Source organism: Cupressus sempervirens, chromosome 8 (assembly GCF_028749045.1).
Source record: "Cupressus sempervirens isolate cs-2001-9-10 chromosome 8, ASM2874904v1, whole genome shotgun sequence".
Lineage (NCBI taxonomy): Eukaryota > Viridiplantae > Streptophyta > Pinopsida > Cupressales > Cupressaceae > Cupressus > Cupressus sempervirens.
In genome coordinates, this window is record NC_143125.1 from 642,640,849 (window position 1) to 642,653,646 (window position 12,798).

The window sequence follows — 12,798 nt, forward strand, 5'->3', positions numbered from 1 at the left end:
CTTGCTTCCTTCTTTAAAGTTTTTCTTCTATGGGCATCTTGTAGCTATATGACCTACTTCATTGCAATTGAAACAGATGATAGGAATCTTACCTTTGAATTTACCTTTACCTCTATGAAATCTCCTGGCCAGTAGTGCTTCTAACTATTCCACATCTTCCTCATCTATGTTGCTATCACTGGATGCATGTTTTCCTTTTCTTCTTCTTTTGCTTTATGTGTCTTCCTTAGTATCTTTTATTGTCATTTTGGCCTTAAAAGTAGATTCAAGGTTCTTAGGTATGTAATTGTCAAAATTGGATAGCTCAAATGCAATCAGTCTTCCAACTATTCCTTCAAAAGTTAGTGTGTTCCCTTGTACACACCTCAGCTCTTGAATGGCTAAAACTCTTATAGCATAGATAGGAAGTAGAGTTCTCTAGTATTTGTTGATAGATTTTTCTTCTTTCAGTTGACCACCTAGACTTCTTATTGCACTCACCACTTCTTTTATTCTTGCAGCATACTGAGCATCATTCTCACCTTCCTCCATCTTCATGTCATCAAACTTCCCTCTTAGGCTTTCTCTTTTTGCTCTCTAGACATTTTGATCTCTTCCATAGATTTTTGATAGGGTTTTCCAAATCTTGAATGCAGTGTCACAATCTTTGACATCATCATATTCGGCATAGCTAAGTGTAGAGGCAATCTCCAACATTTCTTGATTGTGCTCCTTCTTTTTTTTCAAATCATCTGCAGTACGAGGTCCTGCTCGAGTTACATGTTCTATTCCAATTGAAGTTTGTGCATAGTCACCTATTGATCCAAGGTGCAATTTCATCAAACTTTTCCATGCAGCAAAGTTGTCATTGTTAAGCTTGGGAACTTCTCTCTTGGACATCTTGATCTTCCTGCTTCTAGTACCTTTAAACTAAATCAACAGAAGGCTCTAATACCAATTGTTAGAATTTATTTAGAATAACTTAAGGGGGGGGGGGGGGGGGTTGAATCAGTTATTCAAGGTCCAAATGTCCCTTGTAAACTTTTCACTGAGTGTGATAAATCCATTCAATCATTCATTCATGCAAACTTTAACTTTTCTAATTAGCAAGTTACTCTAAATCAACATGCAAGTGCAACACATAAGAAATCAACACATGACATAGTGATTTATGTGGAAACCTAATTTGGGAAAAACCACCAGTAACATGCTACTCAATTCTCACCCTTTTGAAGTGATGCCCTATAAAAGGCCTACCCTGTTAAAGGCTTACAACACATATTGTTAAATGTGACCTCGTTGGATGATTTAACCACCTTGTTAGAAGTGGGCCTGGTAAAAGGACTTCAGAACATTCACTTGGAATGCCACCCTGTTAAAGGATTTACAAATGGCTGTTAGACCAACCTAAGTCCATAGGATTTTCAAATCTAATACAATTGCTAGATTATTAGAAAATCTTGACCTGACTACAACACACAACTTATCTTGCAAATTTTAGATCACTTCCTAGCTCATATCCTTGCCTGGCCTTCTATCTCTGCAACTCTTAATTTCTTGCCTTTTCCTTTTGAGTCTCCATACTCAATTTACCAGTGCAACCATCTCTTTATGAGCAGTTGTAGAAGTTGAGCCTCTGTGCTCTTCCTTCTCCTCGATGTCTCATTCTTGACACCCTTTCAATCACTTCGTAGATTTTGGTACTTCTGTGGCAACAGGATCATCAACACTTTGCTTCTTGGTCTATGACTTCTTTAAATAGAAGTCTTGGAGTTCTTTTTCAAGCTCGATTCTTCCATTTTTCAATTTCAATTCGCATGGTTTAGGTAGGATACATTGTATCTATCCCATATTCTATTTCCTCTAGAAATTTCTTGAATAATCCTTTAGAATTTGCCCAAAAATGGTTTACATAAGATTCTGTGCCAACAACTCACCATCTTTATCTTCTAACTTGTTCACAAAATTCAATGCAACCACTATGTCATCTTAGATTTGGCAAATCTTCATCATTTGAAATAATGTAGCAGCTCGACACATACTATGTTACTCGGCATCAACTATGTTTTTGCTGATGCTCGGCACCTAAAGATCACTCGGCACTAACTAAAATTTTTCCTGATACTCAACACCTGATCTTTTACTCGGCACTTGAAGATCACTCGACACTAACTAAATTTTTTCTTGATACTTAGCTTCTATTAAGAACTTTCTTGGATTTAACTAATTTACTCGACACCTTCTGATGATAAAAGTTAAAGCTTTGCAGTCAACCTTGTTACAACTTCTTCTTCCAATGTATCTAAGTGTGACCAACCTCTATATCTTTGAGTATGTCATTAATACATTACTTAACCATTGTCATAACTGATTCTTGCACTTCATTACAATTTCATAACTCAACCCTTCATTTAGGTGCTCTTGTTACATCTTTATGATCAAATCGTCTTCATCAATCAACTAAGTGATAGTGCATGAATCTTGTAAGCGAATATCATAACTACACATAGCAGGTTTAACATCAATGGAAAAACAATGATTGAAAACAATCTTTTACAACAATCTCCCTCTTTGATCTTCAACAACAATGAGCTTTTTAATCAAATTTCCAATAGGAAGGGGGTTTTAGATGAGCACTACATAGTTCAAAATCCCCTCTCTACTAGGCATGATGGCTCTTCTCAGGACACTTTGGTGGTAGACTTGACTGCTGTCTTTGATGGTATGACTGCTTCCCCTTTGATGGTTACCTCCTTTGCTCTCCCTCTTTTAGATTTTGTCTCTAGTGATTCTATTGTTGCCCTTTTTGGGGCTCCATCTCGGGATGTGACTGCCCTGTTTCAAGGTGTTGTTGTTTCCTCTTTTGCCGAGGTATGCTCTCCAATTTTGGGGCCTAGTTGTGATGTTGATGACTTTGCATGGAAAAAGGCTTCTAGTTTGGTGGAGGATGGATGGATTAAAGTAAAAGGTAAAAAGGTCAAGCCCTCCACTCCCTCTTTTGATATGGCATTATGATCTCATAAGATGGGACCAAAAGGGAAAGCTTGAGGTTGTGGCTATCCCATTTCTAGTTTTTCTGGCACTTTTGGCCTATTGTTCTCTATAGTCAGACATGGTAAGGGGCTTATTGTCTTATTCTCCTTTTTACCATGTGGTTTCAGCTACTCATTAAAAACTTGTTTATGTGGGTGACTGATGTGTTTCTGCATGGCCACCCTAGTCACAACATCTTGGTTGTTGACATGTTTCACATTTGAACTGTTGTTTTGATTGGTTTGGGTTTCATTGAAAATTTCATGATTTGTAAAGGGTTTCAAGAAGTCATCAAAACCTATTTTCCTTAATAAAAAACAAGGAAAAAGATAGGGAGCTTTGCAAAGGGTTATAACAAGCTCTTTAGTAAGTCATAATTTGATAAAGAGTCACATTATGAGACAAACTTTTCATGATTTTAACATAAATCATAAAACATTGAATAAAGCACTTGCAAGAAGAGAAAGATATAAGGATCCTCTTCAAAATGATATATGGACTTATCGTAGGAGGCTTCCATGCTTTTATAAGAAGTTAAACAATAGTTTGAAGGAAGGAATTTAATTATTTTTGCAGTTTAACTCAAAAGTGTCACAAAAAGTTAAGGATTGGTGATTAAGACCATATGCTATATATCCTAAACATTATTTGGAAGAAATTCAAACAATGTTGTTCAATTTTTTTTGTGAGATGCATCAAACATTGCAAATATCACAAAGGGCTTTTGAATCCTTAAAACCATTTTATTGTGTCTCTTAAGATTTGAAATAATTGTTGCTGTAAATATCATGTGAAGTTTTTAATGAACCATGAAATAGTACGCTACATTTGTTCTACTTTCCATGCTAATGGAATATTGTAGTTTTGTGTTGCAAGTCAGCTTCCAAAATCATAGATCAATTTTTATATCATAGAGATGATGGTTGTTTCTTCTATGAAAATGATTGCTTAAATGCTAAATCCTCACAATGTGGTGGTTTGTTGATTTTTTTTTTTGTTTTCATGAGGGAAACAAACATGAATTTGGAAAGAAAATTGTTCAAAAAATATATATGAGATTTTCAAATATAATTTATAGAGTCAAGGTGGATCTTTTAGATACAAGTTGGTAACAACAGATGCATTGTTGTTGATTTTATTTCAGATTTTAAGAAACACATTTTTTACAAGCATGTAAGAAAAAGTTACAAGTCTTAGTTATTGGATAAGTAATTTAGAATGTGTAATGAATCTTTTATGATTGACACTATAACATTGGTTCTTGACTTTGTAGAAAAATACACATTGATGCAGCCACAAAATGAGTTGCAATCTCAATATTACAATTCCTCTTAGATTTTGCCCATGTAAAATATATAAGTTCTCATGATAGAACAAAAAAAGACAAGAAGATAATAAGAGAATACTATTTCTATATTAGTGATGATAGATCTCACTCTTTTGAGTATGTGCAATATTTTTTTGAATTTTTTTGAGTTATTGTAGGGAAGCAATATTACAAAAAATAGACATCCCGTTTGGTCAGATAGTTGCACAGGTCAAATCAAGAATGTTCATATGTTTTAATGGTTCATTAGAATGCATGCAAAGATGGGTATACCTCACAATTGGATTTTTTTTGAAGTTGGACATGAGAAAGGAGAGCATTATGGAGCATGTATATGTGTGAAGAGATCTCTAGTTAAGGATAAATTTAGGATTTTAGGAACTGCACTTCATGATGCTTTTTCTATTGTTGATTGGTGTAGTTCAACATTGTCACAAGGAGGGACACTTGATTAAGTAGTGCATAGATTCATTTCATTGGTTGATGAGGTAAATGTAGGAGACATATTGAATTATGAGGAAAATTAGAGATTATTCAAATATGCACTCATTTCAAAGCTCAAATGGAAGTACATGCAACATTTGGATATGAGATTTGTCTTATTTTTGTTCCACCTATTTTTAGTGTGATTGTGATAAGTGTGAGTTAAGTGAGAAGATGGATGAATACAATAGTATCTAACTCCTTTATCCAAAATTATATTCATGAGAAATGATGTCATGGAAAGTTAATTTGAGTATAACCATCTTGTAGATCTTCTATAGCTATGACATATTTTTGCAATTGTGAAACTGCATGGGAATAATGAGAGATCATATTACTATTTAGCATGATGTGTAGAGGGAAAGAAAAAGATAGCACAACTAATGACAAATGATATCGGGTTCATATATCCTACTAGTTCATTTTTAATTATAGGAACTTGGCTACAAATATACATTACTAGAAATAATTGCATACCTATATTTTAAGACTATGAGAAGCACAAAACCATTCCCATTTAGATAAGGATGAGATATTTTTCCACAACAAGTCAAATTGTGATATTGCTATCAAGATTTAACTGTGTAGTTTTTGAGTCAAACTCATTGAATTATGTTTCATGAGTAGTGATTCACATGTATTTACACCTTGTTATAGCAAAAAATGTTAAGTTGTTGAAGTATCAATCCAAACCAAAGACAATAACTTTCGATAATTAGTAATCTTAACCATGAAGTAGTATTAGATGCACTTAAGTAGAGAGATGACCCTTCTGACATACTTGACTAGGTAATACCAAATGACAATAAGATTTATTACATTCATTATGTTTCAATTTATTACATTCATTAAACGTTGCTTCTTTAATATTATTTGTAAATAAACTTAGTCCTCTCATGTATTAAAAATGTAGCTAGTTGAAAATATGATGGAGAAGATTAAGGTAAACTTTATTAGCTCATAACAATTGATGTTAAGGTTTATTATGCTTAGGTTCATCATGTTCTTTGGTTCACTAGTTTTTGGTTATTTAACATTTATTCTTAGTCAACTTAGTCTTATTGTGGCTTGGGAATGCAAGGATTACAAATTTGATGGAAATACAATATTTCACTATCGTTCTTTGGAGTTTATCTTACTTCCATTGTTCATTTGTACATTTAGTTAGTATTATTTTTCTTTTACTGATATTAATATGGGTGTATTTGAGAGTACCAATGGTTGAAGTAATAAATTATGGAGCACAAATATTAGAACGAAATGTAGTAGTTGTGTATATAGGATTATTTGACAACATTAATGTATTTGTACATGATGTAGTTTTATTGGTAATATATGATGTATTTGCACATGATGACATGAGCAAGTATAAGAAAATGATTATCTAAGATGTTTTGGTAACAATGATGGATTAGTACATGATGCAGTTATGTTGGTGATATACGATGTAATCATACATGAGGAAACAAGAAAACACAAATATACAGGTTTCTATTATTTTTTGATATCATTGATGTATTTGTATATGATGTAGTACATTTATATTTCCCATGTAAAATAGTAAAAAAATCTCTAATAGGATTTTGTACTAATGTGTTAATGAAACTCTTGTAATGTATTCATTATGTATTGTAATTTGGTTTTTATGTTATGATAATGTGTTGATTAAGCTCTTATAATGTGTTCATTATGGATTTCATATTTCACTAAGAATTTTGATAGGCTTATCTAGGCTCATTAGGGTTATCCTAGGTCCATTATGATTATCTTAGGTCCATTAAAATTGTTCTAGGTTCATTACATTTATTCTAAGTTCTATATATTTCCTAGGTTCATTAGGGAATTGTTGAGTGGTCATTTTGCACGATGCTTAATGACAGAAATCCTTTTAAATCTTTCTCTTGAAAAGTTGATCAATGAGCAACTCCAAGGTTCTAGATGGTTGTTTTTTAACCTACTAGGTAACTCAATTGAAGATAAATGTGTATGTTCATAAGGAGGCCTTTTCTAGTACCCACCATTCTGCACAACTCTGCTAAAATGTAACCACAAAGGAAGATTTTTAAAAATATTTTCTGTTTTATGATGAATGCAATTTATCAATGGAACTATATGAATTCTTATTTTAACGAAGTGTTTGAAAAGAAAATAACAAAGATAGAGTAATGAGAGATTAAAGAAAATTATTGAAAGGGAAATTCCTATCAGACATAAGCCAAAGTAACATGTCTGTGAATTAAATTATATAAAGGATCTAGTAGGAAACCAATGAAATTAGGAGCAGGGTCTCCTCAACTCCACTAATGTATTCATTGATGAGAAATTCAATAAAAACTGAAATTTTTTCATGTTTCATCAAATCACAAGGCTAGAAAAAGTGTACTCACACAAGACAAAATGCTATGTAAGAACAATAGTGATCCTTTCTCCAATTTGTCACAAAAGAAAAATTCGTTAACAAAAGGAAAACACAAAAACTAAAATATCACACAATCATAATAATGCAATCAAATCATAAAAATGAAATTTGTTAACACAAGACAAACACCACAACTAAAATATCACACAATCAAATACAAATTTATTCCATACTAGGAGCTAGACTATCCCAATATTGTCAAAATATGGGTGAGGTGACTGGTAATTCTCAAGAGGATATTGGTCCCATCATGAGTCAAAAGTGGTGATATCTTGCTTCTATTTCAGCTTGAAGGCTTTGATGGTGATTGGCCATACCCATGTCTTCTTATGTTGTTTCCTCACTCTGTCATATGTAAAGCCAAGTTGTCAAGCTATCTCAAGTAGCATAAGCCTATCTAATGGATATATCGAGACCTTTTTAGGACACAAAAGAGTACCAGCTACCCACAGATAGGAGAAAGTCTTAAACTAGATGGAGTAAGCACCAACTTCTATTATCCATGCTACACCCTCTACTGATGTCCTCTTCGCATAATCACCTTCTATGAATCTGATCATGGTGAATATGAAACCATCATTGACCACCATGTATTCCACACTTTGTAGTGGGAGCTTCTTTTTCACTAATTGTGGGTATATTGCATAGGACCAAGTGTTTGTGTCTTGCATGCTTCCCTTCATGTACAATTTGAGATAGTTTCTGGTCCTAGCTATGTAGTGCCTCTCCCATTTGACTTTTGTAAGTCATCCTGATGGATGCACCCTTGCTGATCTTTTGTTGTGATGGATCATGATTGTGACCCTGAGTGCTCTACACCGTTGAGGTGTTTGGATTTATGTTTTTGTATCAGTTGCTTTGATTATGCTTTTGACTGATCTTTGAGATTATGATGTGATTTTTTGTTCAATGAGGTTTGTGCCAGTGGTTACCAGGATTGATGTGGTATCATGAGGTTGTTCCGTGATTACCTTGAGATGTGTGCAAAGATTGCACTATGTTCTTTTACCATGCTGCACTGGACTAGGTTCCTGTAGCAGTGGTTAGTCATGTTTATGACTATGTTTGCTTATGTGTTTTAAGTGTCTTTTTAATGCAGAGTAATCAATCATTATTAAATGCGCAAGTAATTAAATGGATTGTTCATGTGAGATTATTTGGTTATGTGCTGCGGACATTTAACTTGTTACATTTTTTATTAGAGAGATATTTGTTACTCATGTTATGTTTACATTTGAGAGGACCTGAGGGTCAGATGTTACTCTTTGATTCCAGTATCATAGATATTAGACTACTATGCTGTTCAGTTAATCATATTGCATGATGATGCTATTTTGAGATGACAGTGTGTTTTATGATGATATTTGGCTATCTGGTATTTGGACATACCTCTAATTTTGTTATGTGATGGATTTAATGCTATGGTTATTTACTTCATTCTTGCGTTGTTATGTGAACGTGAGTGATGTAAATAGATTATTTTAATATAATTAAATAAATGGTTAAATTAGGTGATTTAACACATTATTGCTTCGGCTATGTTATTATATGCAATTGCACTTGATCGTGTTATTTAGTGTGTAGGATTTATATCCCTAGCAATGGCACATGGAGTTAGTGATTCAACATTTCATATTTTACCAATGTCGTCCTTGTATGGTTGACGTATCCTTTATTAAAATATTTAATTTAAACCTTTCGGTGATTATTAAATTTAAACTCTTTGCATTATGTGATTAGACTAGTAAGCGTGTTTGTGTGTTTAGAGGTTCGCATTGTCGCAAAAGTTGTTTAAGGAGATTTATGTTTTTTTGGGTTTTCGGGCATTTTAATTGATTTATTTTAATTTTTGGCAGCTTTGCCATAGATGAATTCCTATTTATAGGAATAGCCTGTTTTCGTTTGGGTCGATTTGGGATTTAACTAGGTTGGCTGGTTATTTGCCCTAATCGATTATTCACTCAAAAAGTGAATAAATATCCAAAGAGGAATTTAATTCCTCACTTCTCACTTTCAAATTGGAAAGTTGGAGAGTAAAACCCAAAATCCTCTTCATGAGGATTTACTATTTTGTTCATTGTGGGAGCTATGAGCGTGGGATCGTCGCGAGGTTGGGCTCGTTGGCTCCAGCTCGGGGAAACCTTGGATTGCCACGATTTTCAGTTACTTCTGTGGGATATTTATTTTATGGTTCAGATTCCCATTTTGCCCTTTTGGCTGTGAGGTAGGGCTTTCTTGTTTTATTTTTTCTGCTCTGTTTCTGCCTCTATTTTTGGTAGCCATTTGTTTGGAGGCTGAGAACTAGTGTTCCCCTCTGTTTCTGTATGCTAGTTCTACCCGATTGGGCAGGTATGAACATTTCCTTGTTTTTTGGGATGAGGGTTTGGAATTTTATGCTATTATGTTGGCTATTTTTGCATACGATGTCCAATTCCATTTATTTTTTGGATTTTTGAGGTTTTTGAACTCAAAGGCCAAATGGGTTTTAATTTTGAAGTTTTCCAAATTTTTGGAGTTTTTACCTTGTTTTGCATGCCGCCTTGTTTTCTTGGGTTTTCTTGGCACATTGTGGTTCACGGACCTAGATGATCCATTTGGATATCAGTTAGACCACTATTGCACTTTTATGTTGCATTGGGATGCGTGTTACATCCGTACTCTCGATGTTGTGATCGGTTGAGTGGTTTTATTCTTGTTATGGTTTTTGTTGGACCTTTGCTTTTGTTTTGTGAACGCTAGGATTTGTGTAGAATCCATACTCTCGGATTGAGGCCGGTTGAGCGAGTTCATGATGTTTGGTCTTGTTACATCATTGGGATTCATGTAGAATCCATACTCTCGGATTGAGGCCGGTTGAGTGGTTTTATGATGTATTTTTTTTTGGCTTTAGGATTCCTGTAGAATTCGTCCTTCCCGTGTTGCTTTCAGTTGGGTGTTTTCTTTGCATTGTGTTCTCATTCCTGTCCTTGTGTTATGATCTTCATGATGGTGGTGTGCCACACATGAGTACATATGCATATATTTGTTGGGTGACTTGAGAGGCTCGATCTTCCGTGGATTTGCCGAAAGTTATGATCATTGGGGTTGGGATGGGAGTATGCTTGCCCACGGGCACTTATCGTAGGATGAGCATGGGTAGGGTAGGGTAGCATATGGAGGGGGCTTCTATCTCGCAACTTGGTGACCTTAGTCCCATAGGGTTGGCAGAGGAAGTTTTAAATAAGTGATAATTAAAGAAAATGTGTGACTAATAATAAAACTTAAGATAATAAAATGTGTGTGCAGGGCCCTCCGTTGAGGAGTTGAAATGCAAGATCCGAGCTTGGGCTTGTCGATGCCAAGAAACTCTCCATGATGTCAGCCCCTACTTAGTAGCCTTTTGAGTGTCTGACCAGGACCTATACTCCTTGCATTGTCTTAGGTTCTTGGTTGCAGCCATCATACTGTCTGGCGTGAGTGTTAGCCTTGGATGTTGTGCTTTATGTGTGTTTGTGGTTGGATCATTATCTCCATCAGCACGGTGGGTGTGGACCTACGGGTGCCACGTGGTTGGGAGGCATAGCTACCTTCACCACTGCTAGGGATCGGTGTACAAAGACGATTTTGTCCTAGTGCAACCGTTGCTGGATGTCTTCACTTGGTACTTCGAGTTTTGGAGTATGCTTTCTTGTGATTTATGCTTTCATTGGGATGCTTGTATATCATGTTTAGATGATGTTAGCTTACTTGACGCATTCCCTTATCATGATGTTTAGCATATGATTAGATGATGTGATTTGCTTTATTAGTATATCTATTTCTTACTGTTGTTTAGCATGTGATAGGTGATGTTATCTACTGTAGGATTATCTTATGCTTTACTACTAGCATGTTAGGTTTCCTTATGCTTATATTGTTGCATGTTTTAGTAGTGACGTCCCTATTACAATAGTACTGATGATTTGGTCGGTGGCTTGGGATGTTACGTGTGGGGGATGGCTAGGATCCACGATGGTCTTATGATGCTATTGACGGTTGGGAGGAACTGCGTACTTAGTTTGGTTGTTTTATTCCTGAGATGTATTTATGTACATTGCAATGTTGCTTTTGTTCTCTGCGATGTTTTTATTCAGTGTGTTCTGTGCTGCTGTAGTTTAGATGGATAGATTTTCTCCTTTTTGTGTTGTTCTTGCACTCGAGTGTTCGTTCCTCGAGCCTTTGTGGATTCAGTACTCCCTGGTGTGGAAGTTCTTTGCTCCATTTTGGTTCTTTTTCTTCTGGGAGTGTTTTTGTTTTCTTTGGGCGACATTTGTTCAACATGGTACGACACTTTAAAAAGTATTGCATGCCCATGCAAACTATGTCGTATGACACTATAAAGTATCACACGCCTTCTTGAGAAATGTCGTACGACACTGGAAGAGTGTCACACACCTTCTTGAGAAATGTCGTGCGATGCTAAAAAGTGTCGCATGCCTTCTTGAGAAATGTCGCATGACATTGGAAGAGTGTCGCATGCCTTCAGGAGAAGTATCGCCCTCCCATAGTAAAAAGTGTTGCACAATTTTTGTGAAAAACCTACGCGTGCCATCAGCGGGCACTTTTCTTCATGATCCAATCTTTTTGAGAGTGGTTTTGGATACCCTTTTGGGCATTCTTTGACCCTATGCTGTTGCATTTTGAATTCTGTCAGTTTCTCTTGAAATCGAGTTTTCGTGTTTCTATTTTAGTCTGTTGGGGTTTAAAATATATCATTTAAGTATAAGTTTCAGACCTCTCAGAGATAAGTTATGGATTCTAGAAAATTTCAAGGCTTCAGAAATCTAGACTTAGCCAATTTTCAGGGCTTCAAGATTTCAGGCTTAGCCAAATTTTGGGATTTTGCATTTTACCCCAATTTGATGTTTTGTTGATGAGTGGTCATTTCTTGTGCCCTCATCTTGTTGTGGTGGTTGTTGGCTTTTGTTTGGGTGTGTCAGTTGGGTAGTGGCGTTCAGAGATTTGTTGGTTGCCGAGATTGTGTTGAAGTCTTTCATTGCGATCTTTGTGATCCCTGTATGATGTTGTCTTGTGTATTCATACTTGTAATTTTTTTTTTTATATCTTGGCTTGATTTGAATCCTTGTTTCCAAGGATCTCCGGGCGAGGCATTACAAGCTATGAGGAGATACACCATATATGAAGTCATATAAAAGCAAGGGTTATTTTCACTAAGATCAACTACTTGTCTAAATTTTCACTAAGAATTATGGCCCAATCAATAGGCATCTTGGCTATTCTAATGGTTTTGATGGAGTGTACCATCCATGTCTCCAAGTGATTTTCCACTAGAAGGCCCATGACTCTACTCAAGAGAACTCTTGAGTAACCAATATCATTAATCATATACCCACACTTCATATCAACCTTTCCTACTCTTTGGCCTAAGGCTATCCTATTAATTAGGTACTTTGATTGTACTATCCTCTTGGCCTCTATTTCATTTTCCCTATACCATCTATTTGCACCTTCATAAGATATATGAAGATATATCTTCTATTGAGCGATCATTTTGCACAATGTTTAATGACATAAATCC